The sequence below is a fragment of the Triticum aestivum genome, chromosome 6D (genome assembly GCF_018294505.1).
Source record: "Triticum aestivum cultivar Chinese Spring chromosome 6D, IWGSC CS RefSeq v2.1, whole genome shotgun sequence".
Classification (NCBI taxonomy): Eukaryota; Viridiplantae; Streptophyta; class Magnoliopsida; order Poales; family Poaceae; genus Triticum; species Triticum aestivum.
In genome coordinates this window covers 10199682-10209829 of record NC_057811.1, presented here as the reverse complement: position 1 = coordinate 10209829, position 10148 = coordinate 10199682, and the positions used below count along the sequence as shown (strand labels likewise).

The window sequence follows — 10148 nt, the reverse complement described above, 5'->3', positions numbered from 1 at the left end:
AAAACAGTACACTATTGTCAAATTTCTAAACCATATACCAAAAAAATGAGTATGCCTTTCTCCTTTTGGACAAACTAACCTTTGGAATCACATGTCCGTCCAGCTTTGAAGAGTAGCATGTACACTGTCATCTGTTCCTCAATCCATTCAACAGTTCCATTTTATTCACCTCCAAGTTTAGTCCGCATGGAAGGTTCAATGAATAATAATGCACTTAGAAAAGTAGATAAATAAGAGCTTAATAGAGCCGAAAAAGGTTTATATTAGTGCAAAGAGGAGGACATAGGTGGCAGTCAAGTGCACAACCAAAGTAGAGGGATCAGAAACATTACTACAGGAGAAAACATGACACAATGGACAACAACACATGTTATCTAAACAGATCAGATGGACGTGTAATAGTAACAATATATAGAGTTCTCGTGCAAACATCACCATCCTAATATGGCATGAGTGATCTCAGACAAAGGTGAGTGAAAATAGAACTCAGGACTTCACAAAAGAAAGATTTAAATTTATTCAAAAGTAGACCGTACACAACCAACTGACAAATCAGTATGGTTTTAACTGGAGTTGTGCTATGCAAAAATGTTGTACTAGTATATGCAACATGCCACTGGATTTTTTGAATTACATGATTTACTTGTGTCAATGCAAGTCAGATCCAAGGTCCCACATATTCCCTCTGTAATGAAACATAAGAGCATTTAGATCAATACTTTAGTCACGTAATGAACTTGTGCCACTACCAAGGTTTTGGTTACCGAATGGTGCATTTTTACCGAGGGGGACCGGTAAACGTGGTTACCATGGTTACAACGAAATTTCAAGCAAATTTCGAACGAATTTTGAACTAAATATATAATTGATTTTTGAATTCAAATTCTTTCAAAATAGATATAGATAGCACTTGAACTTATATTTATCATAAAAGAGCTTCTAGCTCAATGGAACGTTGTCTACACTGTCAAGTGCTGCCATACTTTACTATACATTGAGCGTTTGAATTCACAAAATCTGTTTTTTTGCGCGAAATGCCCATTTACCGAGGGGGGCCGAATTATGCAGTAACCATGGTAAATCTCGAAATTTCGAGCGGTAACCAAAACCCTGGCCACTACTACAACCCAGATTCGGGTTTTGTTTGAAATTGAATCTCAGGCCAACATAGATTCGGGTTTTGTTTGGATAAAAATGAACAGAAATCTCAAGTCTCAGCAAAGTTTTAAATGCTACAGCCGCTATAGCGGGAGATAGCGGCCACTAAGCCAATTAGCGGCAATCAGTACATGTGCACACTTGTCCCATAAGTAGAGGATTTTCAGCAAGAAACAGATTAGAAATTCAGACATAACCAGAATAATAGAGATCAGCAAGAGACACCAATTCACCACATAATATTCGTTATAAATTCAGGGCCTCGAGAATCACCAGTTCACCACTTAATGTCTCAAGGTCTGCACCAGTTCAACACAACGAAGGACCACCATTTCAGCACTTAATGTCTCAAGCAAACGGAGCACAGAGGGCTTGCCTGTACGCGAACTACATCGTGGACTTGTCGTTGCCATGCCGCCTCTCCCGTCAGTACCTCCGGCCTGCCGACTGGAACCTTCGCCACCGCCTTGCCGCCCGTCACTGCCTCCGGCTTGCGGTGAAGCAGCCGCCGGCCACCGAGCGCATCTTTTTCTTTTTGAGCGCATCTGGGAAGAACTGCCGAGCCGCCGCAACCTTTTCGGTGGGAGGGAGAGAAGAAAATGGGGAGAACATTCTAGGTTTCCGGGAGGAGCTGCTCTATTGGGGCATAAAGATAGCCGAGATCGGTTTGGGCTGTTTGGATTTTTTGTACGCACCCAGCCCAATAATTTGTGTGAGCCGTGGTGGACCGGCCTGCAAATGAATACACGCATATATGTGAGGAAAATATAACTTTTGTAGAATATATTAAACATTGAACTCTATTTGTAGAGTTCATCATGTAAAATACAGTGGTGCAAATAGATTGAAGTTTGACACAATGATCTAAGAGAAATATAACTGTTAGAAGAGAGAAATATGTGCGTACAAAAAGTTAGCCAAATTGGCAATCGGTGTGCACGTTATATGGCTTGGCAGCCTCCTGTACTTTGGTGCTAATTAACATTGCTGAAAAAAAGAATAGAACGCGAATCAACATGTGGTTATATGGTTAGTGGGACAGTGGTATCCCAACCCACCAGGGTTCAAGTCATGATATGCGATTCTGGCGTGTAGGCAGGCAGAGGGACGGATGCCAGCCATGCCGTGGGCATAACGAAGAACATACGGTTGTTCGTCCCAAAAACTGAGGACTTGTGCGAGAGACGGGCGAGAAGCAAGAACATGTTGAGGTTCTCGTTAAGCTTCTCTCTAATCTCACCTAAGCACACGTTGAAAGTACGCCGATTCGCTAAACAAAACAGCAATGTCGTAATACCGCGTAGATGTCGAGGTACGTTTCATATACAGATCAACCTTGCACCTATCTCTAAAAGAGGATGCCAGCCATGCCGTGAGTACCATGAAACAAAAGTTGGGCATCGCAAGCACCTAGAAGTTGCACGGGAGCTGACCGGTTATTACTCCGTTGGGCCTTGGCATTTTGAGATTCATATACCCGTAATGGGGTATGTCGTGGAATTTTATGGATGCTTCTCACCCAAGAAGAGTGTGGTAACCGCTCTGGAAGGATACGATGCGGAAGGTCAACTTCTCGACCGATAGTTCTCGGGAGTGCCGGAGACCACATCAAGAGTGATTTTTTTCCTTGCATCGCGCTTCTCTACCGGGGATGATTCCCTTGAATGTGATGAAGCTATGTTGGATGCGAGTTGTATCAAGTTGCATTTTTTTCCAGCGTGTCCCCATAGATGAGGTTCAAATTGCTACCGCCGTCCATTAGCACCTTATGAGGATCAAGGCGCGCGGCTGGGCACCGGCTCCGGTCGATCGCCGGCTGATCGTGCTGCTCAAATGTGATCGACGTTTCTAACCACGCGTCCGGGATCGTGCGTATCTAGACGTGGCTGAGCTCATGCAGGCCCTTTTTCTTTGATCCTTTGATGTGTACGTTTGATAGATCATTAAGACCTCGGCTTCGTCTGAGGATCTTGTGGCATAATTAGTGGTGGGCCTATTTGCGAGGAGAGCCTCGCCACTCTTGGCCACCTGTTTCATGACACAGCAGGCTCGGAGGTTGTGGATTGGATTGGTGTTTAACAAGACGAAGTGTATAGGGCATGGTTGATCCATCAGTCCATCCAGGGCGGTCAGAGAACCTATCTTCCTTCTTTTCCATGATGCCTCTACTAGCACGGGGCGCCTAGGTGGCTCCCCTTGTGCGAGGTCGCATTCTTTCGATTTGTCTGAGCGGATTGATTTCTGAGCCAACCAGCCATCTTCAATGCATGGTGCAAAATTTTGACACCAACTCTGAGAGCTCGACAAAGTCTGAACTCGACGCCGCGCGAGGGCGTTTAATACACCCTCATCATGACAGTTGTGACAAAAAGTGACCAGCGCTTCTGCATCAAGGCAGTCGGTTATCCTGTTCTTGACAAACTAGAATCGTAACCAAAATTGTCGAACTATCTCCTCGGCTCGTTGTTTTATACAAATCAGGTCCTAGACGTCGAGAGGCCCTAGATTGCTTGGGCAATACTCGACGTGGGGGTGGGTGGGATCAGAAATTTCAATAAATGTCCCAGCTTAGCTTACAAGCGGCACCACATAGTATGTTGCATGTTTGCCGTATCTTGATCATCAGGAAACAACAAAAGAACTTTTCTCTCAAACTTTAGCAGTCACTGATCTATTTTAAGATAAGAATGAAAGTGATTTGTGATGAAACACCTGTAGGCACATCACATGAATAGTTCCATCAAGTCTCTTCTCGTTGATTGTTGCTGCAGCTCACTGACATATAAGTGCAAGCAAAGCAAAACTGCTTCTGAGAGGCTACTGCGCAACCAATATTTGCGACACCGATCGACGAAGGAATCTCACACGCATGTCTAGACTCGCCATTACGTATTTTTTTTCCTTATAATATAAAAGAGATGTTGTTACGTACAGTAATACACTGTAGTACCACAAAATACGGTAGTATTTAAACTGCAAATCCGATAGTACACGACTGACAACGGTACATCCTCGTCCGAACACACAATAAGATTAGTCGGCAATAGCTGCAGCTGCAACGCCACTGACGAGTAGTAGCTAGTAAGTGCAGCAAGCAGCTAGGTTCGAACGCGGCCGATCAGACATGCACCTATGGGTTGTAGTAGACGATCTTGATCTCGGTGACGCCGTGGCAGTTGCCGCCGGGGACGGAGTGCTCGAAGCAGTGGTTGCCGGTGTCGGACCCGGCGGTGGGGCAGTGGCCCTGCAGCGGGCTGCCGTGCGGGGTGACGGAGACACGGACGGGCATGCTCGCCTGGTTGGTGCTCACCTCGTAGTACGCCCCGCCCTCGTGGTCCATGTGGAACTCGGCCACGGCAGCGCCCTGCGCCGACACGCTCCCCGTCCACGCGCAGACGTCGAACGACTCGTGCTTCCCGCTGGGGAGCAGATACCCGTTGGGGAAGAGCGCCTTGCTGTTGGAGCGTGCCTCGATGCCCAGGGTCAGGTCGTGGCCGCACAGGTTCTACACCGTCACCTTGTGGCCGTTGCAGGAGCCTTGTCCGGCGGCGGGCATGGCCATCGTCGCGGACAGAACCACGAGCAGCAGGAGGGCCAGGGGCTTGGTGGACGCCATTGCCATGGCTTGGAGGATTAGGGTGTCGAGGAAGGAGAGAGGCTGGCAGTACGCAATGGTTTGGGCTGAGGTTTATGACTCAGGGTTGTGGTGGTATTTATAGGTTGATGAGGGCTTTGGCACCAAGGTTGGAGAGTGTAGGGCGTCGCTAATTCATTTTGGACGGCACTGCATGCACGCCAAAAGTTTGGCGCCGATCGATTTTTGTTCGCGGCGTGGCGTGTTGTGGTATTCGACCAAACACGCCTAAGTTTACGTCGTGTAGAAAAGAAGACTGCTCATCGTCTGTTATCTCTCCGTAAAGCCGACCAGCACGGCACGAGCTTTGCCTCCCGAGAAAAAGGACACATATGACACGGCGTAGTGCAGGGCAGGTTTGCAACCCCGTGGTAGCTTTTGTTTAGCGATCGATCCTTTGTCTCAACACATGAGCCTCCTAAGAGCATCTTCAATAGACGGTCCATATCTAAAAATAACCCATTTTCAGATCTTTTGATTAAAAAACAGCTCTCCAATAGATGGTCCATATGCAAAAAAAAAAATACATCTCCACCTCTCGGAGATGTAAAATTCAACACCACGCGATGCAAATTTACATCTCCAGAGGCAGGAGATGTAAAAACCGCGGCCACGCCAACGCCCAACCGCTCTTCATTTCCTTTCCCCCTTCTTCCTCCCGCCCACCACCGCCCTCCCGCAGCTCCCTGACGCCGCCCCGCCACCGATTCCACCCCATCCGGGCCGCCGCCTGCCGCCACGCCACCCCATAGCGTCCGCCTCCACTCCGTCCGCCTCCGCCCCGCCCCGGCCCCGTCCGACTCCGCCCCGCGCCGCACGCCGCCGCCCGCCCTCGCCTGCACCGCACTCTGCCGTTCTGCTCCGTTCGCCTCCGCCCCGCGCCGCCTCCCCGCTTCGTCCGCCTCCGCCCCACGCCGCACGCCGCCTCTCCCCGCTTCGTCCGCCTCCGCCCCGCGCCGCACGCCTCCGCCCCGCCCTACTCCCCGCTCGGCCGCCGCCCCGAGTCGCTCCTCGCTCGGCCGCTGCCGGCTCCCCGATGGCGCCGAAGAAAACGCCGAAGGGCAAGTCAGGTTTCTTCCGCATGAGGGCGAAGCCCTCCGGGAACTTCAGAATGGAGTTCTCCGACGCCGGGCATCGTTGGTGGCTCGGCACGTATTCCACCGCTGATGAGGCAGCGTGTGCCTATGACGTGGCAGTGTGGCGTGCCGGACGGCCGAAGACGGACCTCAACTTCCCGGAGATCGAGTCCCGGGCGGCGACGGAGTGGCTCGTGCCGTAGGGCATCCGGATGGAGGCGATGCCGGCGAAGAAGAAGAAGAGACCGGCGGTTGTCGTCACTCCCAGCGAGAGCGACGAGGCGGTGATGGCTCGCTTTGCGCGGGAGCATCCCGAGTACGTCCAGGCCGAACAGGAGTTCTACTGGAAGCGTGATGCCGAGGAGGAGAAGAAGACGAAGGAGGAGGAGGACGAGGCCGGCCCCTCGACCGTGATCCCTATCGAGTCATCGTCGGAGGAAGAGGACGAGGGGTTCTGGGGGCCCATCGGATGACTCCGAAGAGTCATACTGGATGCCCTCGGACGACGAGTAGTTCTGCTAGTTTAAATTTATGTCATCTATGTTTGAACTATGTTGAATTTGATGTTTGAACTATCTTGAGATGAAGTAGTAGTTGGTCATTTTCAGAATTTTACATCTTCGTTTTGGACTATCTGTTGGAGTCACTCATCTCCGTTTTGGACCATCTGTTGAAGTTGAGACTTTTTCGGAGATGTAAAAAGCACTTTTTGGTGCTCTAAATTTTTACATCACCGGTTTGGAGCACCAAAATATACATCATCTATGGGAGATGCTCTAAAAGCTTAGGGAATTTGGGCCGTCCGATCCTTTGCCTGATGCGACGCTGACCGTCTGATTTGGCCTGCGGTGATCCCTAGCCATAACATCAACAGTTCAAAACTGGTTGATGGAGCAATGAATACTGATTTTTTTTTTCACCTCAGGATATGGGTCGCACATCTGTGACTCCACGGGGTTTTCCGCTGATGGGACATTCGTGTTTGTGGCTTTGGGTGCAAGGGATTTTCGGTGTGGGTGGCCCGCGAACAAATTTGGAATGGTTGCCCCTGTGGTTCACAGATCCTACCGGGGGCATAGATGGGATTTCGCGTTTGGCTGGCCACGTGGCCTTTTCCAATTCGATGCTCCGTCCCCAATCAATGAGACAACTAGCTAGGGTCTGGTCTCTCTCCTCGCATCTCTCTTTGGAGCCAGCCACCTCTCCCCCTCCCCCCGGTCAGTCGCCCTCTTGCATCTCCGGGAGGGGCGCCACTGTAGCTACCTTCGCCGCTCCCCCTTGAGCTTGCGGTGTCCCCATCACTTAGGAGGAGCGAAATCTATCACTCCCACAGTTGCTTGACTCTCTCCCCCTTTGTGACGTCCCCGATTCAATCGTACACTAATCATGCACGCAAATGTGTACGATCAAGATCAGGGACTCACGGGAAGATATCACAACACAACTCTACAACATAAATAAGTCATACAAGCGTCATAATACAAGCCAGGGGCCTCGAGGGCTCGAATACAAGTGCTCGATCATAGACGAGTCAGCGGAAGCAACAATATCTGAGTACAGACATAAGTTAAACAAGTTTGCCTTAAGAAGGCTAGCATAAAAGTAGCAACGATCGAAAAGGCAAGGCCTCCTGCCTGGGACCTCCTAACTACTCCTCGAAGCCGAACTCCATGTAGAATCATCCTCGGGATCTCTAGCTCCTGGACTCCAGCATCTGGTCGCGACAACCAGGTATAGAAAGGGGAAAAGAGGGAGAACAGCAACCGTGAGTACTCATCCAAAGTACTCGCAAGCAAGGAGCTACACTACATATGCATGGGTATATGTGTAAAGGGCCATATCAGTGGACTGAACTGCAGAATGCCAGAATAAGAGGGGGATAGCTAATCCTGTCGAAGACTACGCTTCTGGCCACCTCCATCTTGCAGCATGTAGAAGAGAGTAGATGGTAAGTTCACCAAGTAGCATCGCATAGCATAATCCTACCCGGCGATCCCCTCCTCATCGCCCTGTAAGAGAGCGATCACCGGGTTATATCTGGCACTTGGAAGGGTGTGTTTTATTAAGTATCTAGTTCTAGTTGTCATAAGGTCAAGGTACAACTCCGGGTCGTCCTTTTACCGAGGGACACGGCTATTCGAATAGATAAACTTCCCTGCAGGGGTGCACCACATAACCCAACACGCTCGATCCCATTTGGCCGGACACACTTTTCTGGGTCATGCCCGGCCGCGGAAGATCAACATGTCGCAGCCCCACCTAGGCACAACAGAGAGGTCAGCACGCCGGTCTAAATCCTATGGCGCAGGGGTCTGGGCCCATCGCCCATTGCACACTTGCACGTTGCGAACGCGGCCGGAAGCAGGCCTAGCCTAGCAGGCGTTCCAGTCCAATCCGGCGCGTGCCACTCAGTCGCTGACGTCACGAAGGCTTCGGCTGATACCACGACGTCGAGTGCCCATAACTGTTCCCGCGTAGTTGGTTAGTGCGTATAGACCAAATGGCCAGACTCAGATCAAATACCAAGATCTCGTTAAGCGTGTTAAGTATCCGCGAACGCCGACCAGGGCCAGGCCCACCTCTCTCCTAGGTGGTCTCAACCTGCCATGTCGCTCCGCCACAAAGTAACAGTCGGGGGCCGTCAGGAACCCAGGCCCACCTCTACCGGGATGGAGCCACCTGTCCTTTAGCCCCCTCATCAGAATCACTTGCGGGTACTCAACGAGCCGACCCGACTTTAGTCACCACATGTGTCATGTATATAAAGTATATAGTATATACCCGTGATCACCTCCCGAAGTGATCACGGCCCAGTAGTATAGCATGGCAGACGGACAAGAGTGTAGGGCCACTGATGGAACACTAGCATCCTATACTAAGCAGTAGGATAGCAGGTAAGGGTAACAACTGTAGCAACAATGACAGGCTATGCAACAGAATAGGATTAACCGAAATCAGTAACATGCTACACTACTCTAATGCAAGCAGTATAGAGAAGAATAAGCGATATCTGGTGATCAAGGGGGGGCTTGCCTGGTTGTTCTGGCAAGGAGGGGTCGTCAACACCGTAGTCGAACTGGGGTCACCGGCAGTCTCGGGGTCTACCGGAAAGAAGTAACGGAGGGGGAACACAATAAATAACAGAGCAACCAAAGCATCACAAAACATAACGAGGAAATACACGGTGCTAGGTATGCCCTAACGTGGTAGTAAGTGATACCGGCGAAGGGGGAAACATCCGGGAAAGTATCCCCGACGTTTCGCGTTTTCGGACAGATGAACCGGAGGTGAAATGTTGCACGTTTGCTATGCTAGGGATGTGTGGCGGACGAACGGGCTACGTATCTGGATTCGTCTCGTCGTTCTGAGCAACTTTCATGTACAAAGTATTTCAATCCGAGCTACGGATTATTTTATATTAATTTTTAAATATTTAATTCATTTTTAGAATTAACAAAATTAATTTAATTAGAAAATGCAATTATGATGTCAGCATGATGTCAGGGTGATGTCAGTAGTCAACTAGTCAGTTGACCTAGTCAAACTGACATGTGGGTCCCACTGTCATTGTCTAAGACTAACTAAGCAGGTTTAATTAGTTTAGTTAATTGATTAGGTTAATTAAACTCACTTAATTACGTTAATTAATTAATTAATTAATATTTTTATTTTTTAAAAATTCTTTTTTTAATTCCTTTTAAACGTTTTAGTGGGAGGGGCCCCCCTGTCAGTGGCCTAGAGGGGCCATAGCGGGTGTGGCTAATCGGGCGGAGCCGGGCGGAGGCGCTCGGGCGTGGGCGCCCGAAGGCAGACCCAGGGCGCGGCGAGTGTTCGCTGGAGCGCGACCAGGGGGCGGAGGTGGGACGGCGAGCGGTGGCAGCCACTGCGGGAACCGCAAGGGGGCCAGGGGCGAAAGCGGACGGGGCGACGGAGGCGTCCGGAGGCAGCAGCGGGGTTCGCGGGCGCGCGACGGGCGCCAGAGCGGGTGACGTGCGCGCGCGGGACGACGCGTGTGCTGGACGTGGCCGTGGCCGTGAGCGCGTGCGCGAGGGAGACCGGAGGAGGGGAGGAGGAGGGCACGGCCCTCACCGGCGTTGGAGAGCAGAGGTGGCGGCGAGGCTCGATGTGGTCCGGCGGGGAGGAGGACGGGGACGGGTCGGCGGGGTCGACGACGGGGAAGAGGTCGAGGCGGCGTGGTCTCCGCGCGGCGGTGGTGTAGCGCACGGCTACGGCGCCGATGTCCAGGGGCGGCGGGGCGTTGGCGTCGCGAGGAGGGAGGT

General features: G+C 51.0%; 1 pseudogene; it reads right to left on the bottom strand.

Moving 5' to 3' along the window:
• Positions 1 to 4277: 4277 nt before the first annotated feature.
• Positions 4278 to 4774, bottom strand: LOC123140957 (uncharacterized; annotated as a pseudogene).
• Positions 4775 to 10148: the final 5374 nt, after the last annotated feature.